Consider the following 10,398-nt stretch of genomic DNA (forward strand, 5'->3'; position numbering starts at 1 on the left):
GGGGTGAGCTGCTGTCCGAGTGGATGCTGGAGGCAAGAGCCGCCGCCCTAAACCAGCCAACACAGGTGTACACGTTCGATAACTACAGAGCTCGTAGTGATATCGACGTGACAATCGTCAACGAGGCAGCATCTATGTGGGCCACATATGAGTGGAGAGTGGATGAGTGGGAATTGAGCGATCACAACATCATTACTGTTGTGCCGAACCAAGTACCACGAGCGCAGTTGAGAGCATAGCTCCTGTGCCGTCCTGGAACTTCTCCAATGCTCGTTGGCGATTGTTCAAAGAGGAAATGGTGAGTAGACAGCCGAACTTCCGGAAAACTTCTCGAGTCGCCGTTGGACCAGCAAGTTTCGACCCTACGCAGTATAGTACATAATGTATGTGATATTGCGCTGGGAAGAAAGTCAATTCGATCGCCCAACAGGAGAGCACGTTGGTGGACTGCCGACCTCTGCGCTGCAAGGCGCGAAGTCCGGAGACTTCGTCGCCTACTCCAAGATGGAAGGCGTCGTGATGACGGTGCCGCTGCAGAGCGTGTAGTGGTCGAGCTGAGGCGGGCCTCAGCCAACTACAAGAAGCTCATTGGGAGGGCTAAAATGGATGACTGGAAACGCTTCGTGGGAGAAAACGCCGATGATCCATGGGGGCGCGTCTACAAGATATGCCGAGGCCGCAGAAAGTGCACGGAGATTGGGTGCCTCCGCGTGAATGGCGAGTTGATCTGAATTGGGTTTGATTTGTGCCACGAGTGCTCCTCCGCAACGTTTTCCCCAGTTGCGGAGTCCGAATGCACCCCGATTGCCATCGTGGGAGGGAAATCCCCGACCGGCCCTTGGAATTGGCATGAGGTTTGATGCCTGTATCACACGGCTCAAGAGCAAGCGTCTCGCCCGGCTTATGGTATCTGGCATAAAATGGCGCAATACTGCAAAGGCAGTCCTGGCGAGCCGTATGCCTGCTGAGTGCATACGCGGTGATCTGCTTCTTCTCGTCGAGGGAAACTCCCGAGTCGTGTTAGAGGAAAAAGGAGCGCAACTTATGTCCATCGTAGAAGCGTGGGGAGCGGAAGTTGGCGTTGCCGTCTCGACCAGCAAGACGGTAATAATGCTGCTAAAAGGTACCTTGAGACGTGCGCCTACGGTGAGGTTTGCTGGAGCGAACCTTCCGTATGTGCGTACTTCGGTATCTCGGCATCACGGTCAGTGAGGGAATGAAATTCCTCACGCACATAGCTTCGCTGCGCAGCGGATGACCGGAGTCGTTGGAGCATTGGCGCGTGTGCTTCGAGCCGACTGGGGTTCAGTCCTCGAGCAGGCGGACCATATATGACGGACTCATGGCACCCTGTGTGCTGTTTGGTGCCCCGGTATGGTATGACACCGCCGGGCAAGTAGCTGCCAAGAGGCGACTAGCCTCCTGCCAGAGGCTGATCCTGCTTGGATGCCTTTCGGCTTGCCGAACAGTGTCCACCGTGGCACTGCAGGTTCTTGGTGGAGCCCCCCCGCTTGACTTGGCTGCTAAGCAATTAGCGGTCAATTACAAGCTAAAACGTGGATACCCGCTGGAGGAGAACGACTGGCTCTACGGCGAGGACATCGCTTGTCTAAGCTGGGAGCAGAGAAAGACTCGCTTGGAGGAGTGCATGCTGCGGAGTTGGCAGAACAGATGGGACGACGACAGCGAACCAGGACGGGTGACGCACAGGTTCATCCCAGATGTCACTCTCGTTTATCGGGATCCAAATTTTGGTTTCTCGATGAGGACGTCTTACCTGCTTACTGGGCACGGGTCGTTTAATGCATTTTTGCACGGGAGAGCCCTCAGCGATACCACAGCTTGCGCATGTGGCGATCCATATGAGGACTGGATGCACGTATTGTGCGCTTGCCCCCTGTATGCAGATTTGCGAGACCTCGATGGACTTGGAGTGCAGCGCGTTGGCGAAAACTGGATGTTCGAAGGAATCCTGGAGGATCGAGAGAGGACCCAACGGCTGGCAGCGTTCGCTGAGGAAGCGTTCCGCAGGAGGAGGGGCCTTTAGCCCAACACCTTTCGCCGTGTGGTTAGCGGGCGAGAATACTACCACAGTCCGCTGTTGCTTGTCGTAGGAGGCGACTAATACGGCTATAGGTCGCTCCGCCCGTGCTTGTCGGAGCCAAAGGAGTGAGGCCGACCGAGCCTCTAATTTCGGTACCACGGGTGAGTAGCTCTCCAAGGTTGCTCATTGAGGTAGGCCCCCTAGTGGGAGTATCGTGGTGGCTGTGGTTGGTACCCATATCGCGGGTAGAGCCTTCGTGCTCGACGTTTGAGTTACGGCGATGGTTTACGCAAAACTCGGGTGCTGTGACCCTTAGATCAGTAGAGATTTTAGGTAGATCTCGCTCCTCAGCAAGGGGAGTGCTTGCCGGCAAGCAAGCACTCGAATCTGCCACCGGGGTGGTCGCTATGTACATAGCTATAGCTTCTAGACCGGGACGTTTGTCTGGCGTATCCAGACTAATGCATCTTTGGATGTCGTGGTTGTAGTCCCTTCAATGTGGAACACGCCACGTAAAACAAGTTCGGAGGGATCCGAAATCACACACTGTCCCTATCTACTATCTAGCGAAACCACAGCCAAGGGAACGGCATGGAATAATTAGCGGGGAAAGAAGACCCTTTTGAGCTTGACTCTAATCTGGCAGTGCAAGGAGACATAAGAGGCGTAGAATAAGTGGGAGATATTAGACCTCGGTTTGGTATCGTCAATGAAATACCACTACTCTTATTGTTTCCTTACTTACTTGATTAAATGGAACGTGTATCATTTCCTAGCCATTATACGGATATATTTATTATATCTTATGGTATTGGGTTTTGATGCAAGCTTCTTGATCAAAGTATCACGAGTTTGTATATAATCGCAAACAAATTCTTTAATAAAACGATGCATTTATGTATTGTTGATTTGAAAATTTGGTATAACTCCAATTACTTCAGGTATGAAACATTGCCAGGTAGGGAGTTTGACTGGGGCGGTACATCTCTCAAATAATAACGGAGGTGTCCAAGGCCAGCTCAGTGCGGACAGAAACACACATAGAGCAAAGGCAAATGCTGACTTGATCTCGGTGTTCAGTACACACAGGGACAGCAAAAGCTCGGCCTATCGATCCTTTTGGTTTAAAGAGTTTAACAAGAGGTGTCAGAAAGTTACCTAGGGATAACTGGCTTGTGGCGGCCAGGTTAAAGTCATTTGATGTCGGCTCTTCCTATCATTGTGAAGCAAAATTCACCAAGCGTTGGATTGTTCACCCATGCAAGGGAACGTGAGCTGGGTTTAGACCGTCGTGAGACAGGTTAGTTTTACCCTACTAATGACAAAACGTTGTTGCGACAGCATTCCTGCGTAGTACGAGAGGAACCGCAGGTACGGACCAATGGCACAATACTTGTTCGAGCGAACAGTGGTATGACGCTACGTCCGTTGGATTATGGCCTGAACGCCTCTAAGGTCGTATCCGTGCTGGACTGCAATGATAAATAAGGGGCAATTTGCATTGTATGGCTTCTAAACCATTTAAAGTTTATAATTTACTTTATAAACGACAATGGATGTGATGCCAATGTAATTTGTAACATAGTAAATTGGGAGATCTTCGATCACCTTATGCCGCGCTAGTTACATATAAAAGCATTATTTTAATACAATGACAAAGCCTAGAATCAATTGTAAACGACTTTTGTAACAGGCAAGGTGTTGTAAGTAGTTGAGCAGCTGCCATACTGCGATCCACTGAAGCTTATCCTTTGCTTGATGATTCGAAATAAATAAGACCATTGAGTACTCGTGTGTACTTGTTGTGGGTTTTTGAGGGTTAGCGCGCAAGCGCAGTGCCTCGAGAGCCGACCACCCCGACTGGACGCGACTGACTGACCGACCGACTGGACGCGCGATATATATATTATGTATATCATCATATGATAGAAATAAAGACTAAAAAAAATTCTATCGTTTGCCAAATAGCTTGTCATCGATTTAGTGACGCTAACGAAATTGTCCCCATCTATCTACTATCTACTAATGATAGAAATAAAGACTTTACAAAATTCTATCAGGTTGCCAAATGGCTCGTCATCGATTTAGTGACGCTAATGAAATTGTCCCCATCTATCTACTATCTACTAATGATAGAAATAAAGACTACAAAATTCTATCAGGTTGCCAAATAGCTTGTCATCAATTTAGTGACGCTAATGAAATTGTCCCCATCTATCTACTATCTACTAATGATAGAAATAAAGACTTTACAAAATTCTATCAGGTTGCCAAATAGCTTGTCATCAATTTAGTGACGCATATGAAATTGTCCTCCCCATCTACAAATGATAGAAATAAAGACTACAAAATTCTATCAGGTTGTCAAATGGCTCGTCATCGATTTAGTGACGCATATGAAATTGTCCCCATCTATCTACTATCTACTAATGATAGAAATAAAGACTACAAAATTCTATCAGGTTGCCAAATAGCTTGTCATCAATTTAGTGACGCATATGAAATTGTCCTCCCCATCTACAAATGATAGAAATAAAGACTACAAAATTCTATCTGGTTGCCAAATAGCTTGTCATCAATTTAGTGACGCATATGAAATTGTCCTCCCCATCTACAAATGATAGAAATCAAGACTACAAAATTCTATCAGGTTGCCAAATGGCTCGTCATCGATTTAGTGACGCATATGAAATTGTCCCCATCTATCTACTATCTACTAATGATAGAAATAAAGACTACAGAATTGTGTCAAGTTGCCAAACACCTCGTCATCAATTTAGTGACGCATATGATATTGTCCCCCCCATCTACAAATGATAGAAATAAGACTACAAAATTCTATCAGGTTGTCAAATGGCTCGTCATCGATTTAGTGACGCATATGAAATTGTCCCCATCTATCTACTATCTACTAATGATAGAAATAAGACTACAAAATTCTATCAGGTTGCCAAATAGCTTGTCATCGATTTAGTGACGCTAATGAAATTGTCCCCATCTACTAATGATAGAAATAAAGACTACAAAATTCTATCAGGTTGCCAAATTAAATATTAATCATATGGAAATGAATATTTATCGTATGTATAAATGAAAAAATGATCAAATATTCCTATATTCTCTTAGAATTATAGGAATAGCCCATATACGTGAAAGGTTATAGTAGTATAAGCAAGGCTGGTACCGACAGAGGGTTCAAAAACTACTATAGGTAGGCAGTGCTTGCCGACCTCTCGTATTGTTCGACACTTATATTTATATGATTTCGACAATATTATATGAAAATTAAATATTAATCATATGGAAATGAATATTTATCGTATGTATAAATGAAAATGATCAAAATTCCTATAATTCTAAGAGAAATAATTCTAAGAGAATATAGGAATAGCCCATATACGTGAAAGGTTATAGTAGTGTAAACAAGGCTGGTACCGACAGAGGGTTCAAAAACTACTATAGGTAGGCAGTGGTTGCCGACCTCTCGTATTGTTCGAAACTTATATATTTATATGATTTCGACAATATTATATGGAAATTAAATATTAATCATATGGAAATGAATATTTATCGTATGTATAAATGAAAAAATGATAAAATATTCCTATATTCTCTTAGAATTATAGGAATAGCCCATATACGTGAAAGGTTATAGTAGTGTAAACAAGGCTGGTACCGACAGAGGGTTCAAAAACTACTATAGGTAGGCAGTGGTTGCCCACCTCTCGTTCGTTACCCGGTATAATAATATATTGATATTCATTTGAAAATTACCAAATTTTATATATGAATATCATATGCGCTCGGTTTTATGTTATATATTACCAGAGAGTATATGGAAAAAGATAAATTTTAAATTTATCATCAAAATGCAAATGATTTAACTCAATATTTATATTGGTTAAACAAAAATTGTACATGTGTGGATACAATACTTATGTATGTTGGAAACAAAATAATTTTAGAATGAAATATGTATAATATAAATACAATATTATGGAAATATATATATATAATGGTATAAAACATTAATGGAATTTACGAATACGAATGCTATATAAAATGGCCGTAATCGATTTAAAATAGATTAATAAAAAACGGAAATTTATATAAAATGGAAATCTATAATATTTATATTACTTATTTCAATTCAAAAATATGAATGAAATATGAAGAAAGAAACATTATTCTGGTTGATCCTGCAGTAGTTATATGCTTGTCTCAAGATTAAGCCATGCATGTCTAAGTACACACGAATTAAAAGTGAAACCGCAAAAGGCTCATTATATCAGTTATGGTTCCTTAGATCGTTAACAGTTACTTGGATAACTGTGGTAATTCTAGAGCTAATACATGCAATTAAACATGAACCTTATGGGACATGTGCTTTTATTAGGCTAAAACCAAGCGATCGCAAGATCGTTTATTGGTTGAACTCTAGATAACATGCAGATCGTATGGTCTTGTACCGACGACAGATCTTTCAAATGTCTGCCCTATCAACTTTTGATGGTAGTATCTAGGACTACCATGGTTGCAACGGGTAACGGGGAATCAGGGTTCGATCCGGAGAGGGAGCCTGAGAACGGCTACCACATCTAAGGAAGGCAGCAGGCGCGTAAATTACCCACTCCAGCTCGGGGAGGTAGGGACGAAAATAACAATACAGGACTCATATCCGAGGCCCTGTAATTGGAATGAGTACACTTTAAATCCTTTAACAAGGACCAATTGGAGGGCAAGTCTGGTGCCAGCAGCCGCGGTAATTCCAGCTCCAATAGCGTATATTAAAGTTGTTGCGGTTAAAACGTTCGTAGTTGAACTTGTGCTTCATACGGGTAGTACAACTTACAATTGTGGTTAGTACTATACCTTTATGTATGTAAGCGTATTACCGGTGGAGTTCTTACATGTGATTAAATACTTGTATTTTTCATATGTTCCTCCTATTTAAAAACCTGCATTAGTGCTCTTAAACGAGTGTTATTGTGGGCCGGTACTATTACTTTGAACAAATTAGAGTGCTTAAAGCAGGCTTCAAATGCCTGAATATTCTGTGCATGGGATAATGAAATAAGACCTCTGTTCTGCTTTCATTGGTTTCAGATCAAGAGGTAATGATTAATAGAAGCAGTTTGGGGGCATTAGTATTACGACGCGAGAGGTGAAATTCTTGGACCGTCGTAAGACTAACTTAAGCGAAAGCATTTGCCAAAGATGTTTTCATTAATCAAGAACGAAAGTTAGAGGTTCGAAGGCGATCAGATACCGCCCTAGTTCTAACCATAAACGATGCCAGCTAGCAATTGGGTGTAGCTACTTTATGGCTCTCTCAGTCGCTTCCCGGGAAACCAAAGCTTTTGGGCTCCGGGGGAAGTATGGTTGCAAAGCTGAAACTTAAAGGAATTGACGGAAGGCACCACCAGGAGTGGAGCCTGCGGCTTAATTTGACTCAACACGGGAAAACTTACCAGGTCCGAACATAAGTGTGTAAGACAGATTGATAGCTCTTTCTCGAATCTATGGGTGGTGGTGCATGGCCGTTCTTAGTTCGTGGAGTGATTTGTCTGGTTAATTCCGATAACGAACGAGACTCAAATATATTAAATAGATATCTTCAGGATTATGGTGCTGAAGCTTATATAGCCTTCATTCATGGTGGCAGTAAAATGTTTATTGTGTTTGAATGTGTTTATGTAAGTGGAGCCGTACCTGTTGGTTTGTCCCATTATAAGGACACTAGCTTCTTAAATGGACAAATTGCGTCTAGCAATAATGAGATTGAGCAATAACAGGTCTGTGATGCCCTTAGATGTCCTGGGCTGCACGCGCGCTACAATGAAAGTATCAACGTGTATTTCCTAGACCGAGAGGTCCGGGTAAACCGCTGAACCACTTTCATGCTTGGGATTGTGAACTGAAACTGTTCACATGAACTTGGAATTCCCAGTAAGTGTGAGTCATTAACTCGCATTGATTACGTCCCTGCCCTTTGTACACACCGCCCGTCGCTACTACCGATTGAATTATTTAGTGAGGTCTCCGGACGTGATCACTGTGACGCCTTGCGTGTTACGGTTGTTTCGCAAAAGTTGACCGAACTTGATTATTTAGAGGAAGTAAAAGTCGTAACAAGGTTTCCGTAGGTGAACCTGCGGAAGGATCATTATTGTATAATATCCTTACCGTTAATAAACATTTGTTATAATACAAATAAATTGAATTTACCAAAATACCAAATTACAAAAGCATATGATATATGAATGATGAGATTTACTTTAGAAATGCACATGATTTATTATGATTATTTGCAAATGCGTTTATATATGAATATTATCTAACACAATAATATTCAATTGATAGATTTCTCAATGGAATCAAACAAAATTCTGATATATTTATATAATAAATAAATGTGGCTGGCAACCACAAAGGTAATGTGATTGGGGACCACATTTACCACATATGTATGTTAAAAGTGACTGGTGACCACATTTTAACATTTCTATTAAAATTTGATGTTGTGGGTAGTGTTGGCTCAAAACATTAAATTAAATAAACGGCATTCAAATAAAAATAAACAATGCATTTCCTAATAATTCGAACATTCGAAATCAAATAAAAATGGTAACAAAAAAATTGTGTGTATATGGACCATAATATACACGCGTTGCGAATATGTATTGTTCATCTAAGTTATGAGCATACATTGGCTAATGCAACAACCTAAAATATACAATGTTGTACCTGGCATCCATCAGGTTAATGTTTTATATAAATTGCAGTATGTATCGCCCATATTGGTTAATTACAAATAAAATATAATTACATGATACATAATGCTTATATGAAACTAAGACATTTCGCAGCATTTATTTTAGGTATAAAAATACATTTATTGAAGGAATTGATATATGCCAGTAAAATGGTGTATTTTTAATTTCTTTCAATAAAAAAATTATTGACAATATATAGAAATAAATTATAAAACTCTAAGCGGTGGATCACTCGGCTCATGGGTCGATGAAGAACGCAGCAAACTGTGCGTCATCGTGTGAACTGCAGGACACATGAACATCGACATTTTGAACGCATATCGCAGTCCATGCTGTTATGTACTTTAATTAATTTTATAGTGCTGCTTGGACTACATATGGTTGAGGGTTGTAAGACTATGCTAATTAAGTTGTTTATAAATTTTTATAAGCATATGGTATATTATTGGATAAAATAATAATTTTATTCATAATATTAAAAACTATATATGAAAAACATTATCCTCACATTTGGATGTGAAAAACGAAGAGAAATATTTTCTTTTTCAATCAAATAATACTGAGAAATGTCTAGCATAAAAAATTGAATTATTTTTCATCTAGGATTGTCTCTTATTAATGATTCGAAAATAGAAAAAAACTTGGTTATATTATTATTCTTCGTTGGTTCGTTAATGGATAATACTATGCTACAAGAAATAATGGATATATTACAACGAATTTATTAAAATGTTTTATCATTATATATTAAGAATTAATGGCAATAAAAAGTTATATACAACCTCAACTCATATGGGACTACCCCCTGAATTTAAGCATATTAATTAGGGGAGGAAAAGAAACTAACAAGGATTTTCTTAGTAGCGGCGAGCGAAAAGAAAACAGTTCAGCACTAAGTCACTTTGTCTATATGGCAAATGTGAGATGCAGTGTATGGAGCGTCAATATTCTAGTATGAGAAATTAACGATTTAAGTCCTTCTTAAATGAGGCCATTTACCCACAGAGGGTGCCAGGCCCGTATAACGTTAATGATTACTAGATGATGTTTCCAAAGAGTCGTGTTGCTTGATAGTGCAGCACTAAGTGGGTGGTAAACTCCATCTAAAACTAAATATAACCATGAGACCGATAGTAAACAAGTACCGTGAGGGAAAGTTGAAAAGAACTCTGAATAGAGAGTTAAACAGTACGTGAAACTGCTTAGAGGTTAAGCCCGATGAACCTGAATATCCGTTATGGAAAATTCATCATTAAAATTGTAATATTTAAATAATATTATAAGGATAGTGTGCATTTTTTCCATATAAGGACATTGTAATCTATTAGCATATCCCAAATTTATCATAAAATATAACTTATAGTTTATTCAAATTAAAGTGCTTGCATTTTAAAACAGAATAAATGTTATTAATTTGATAAAGTGCTGATAGATTTATATGATTACAGTGCGTTAATTTTTCGGAATTATATAATGGCATAATTATCATTGATTTTTATGTTTATTATATGCACTTGTATGATTAACAATGCGAAAGATTCAGGATACCTTCGGGACCCGTCTTGAAACACGGACCAA

At 40.3% G+C, this 10,398-nt stretch overlaps 2 non-coding genes across 2 annotated transcripts; both read left to right on the forward strand.

The window, feature by feature from the left end:
- The first annotated feature begins 6,230 nt into the window (after positions 1–6,230).
- On the forward strand, positions 6,231–8,213 carry LOC120322301. Its single transcript, XR_005562076.2, has one exon. It is a non-coding gene; the product is annotated as a small subunit ribosomal RNA (ribosomal RNA).
- An 819-nt stretch (positions 8,214–9,032) lies between these two features.
- On the forward strand, positions 9,033–9,211 carry LOC120322298. Its single transcript, XR_005562072.1, has one exon. It is a non-coding gene; the product is annotated as a 5.8S ribosomal RNA (ribosomal RNA).
- The last annotated feature ends 1,187 nt before the right edge of the window (positions 9,212–10,398 follow it).

This window comes from Drosophila yakuba, unplaced genomic scaffold, assembly GCF_016746365.2.
Source record: "Drosophila yakuba strain Tai18E2 unplaced genomic scaffold, Prin_Dyak_Tai18E2_2.1 Segkk51_quiver_pilon_scaf, whole genome shotgun sequence".
NCBI classification, from domain to species: domain Eukaryota; kingdom Metazoa; phylum Arthropoda; class Insecta; order Diptera; family Drosophilidae; genus Drosophila; species Drosophila yakuba.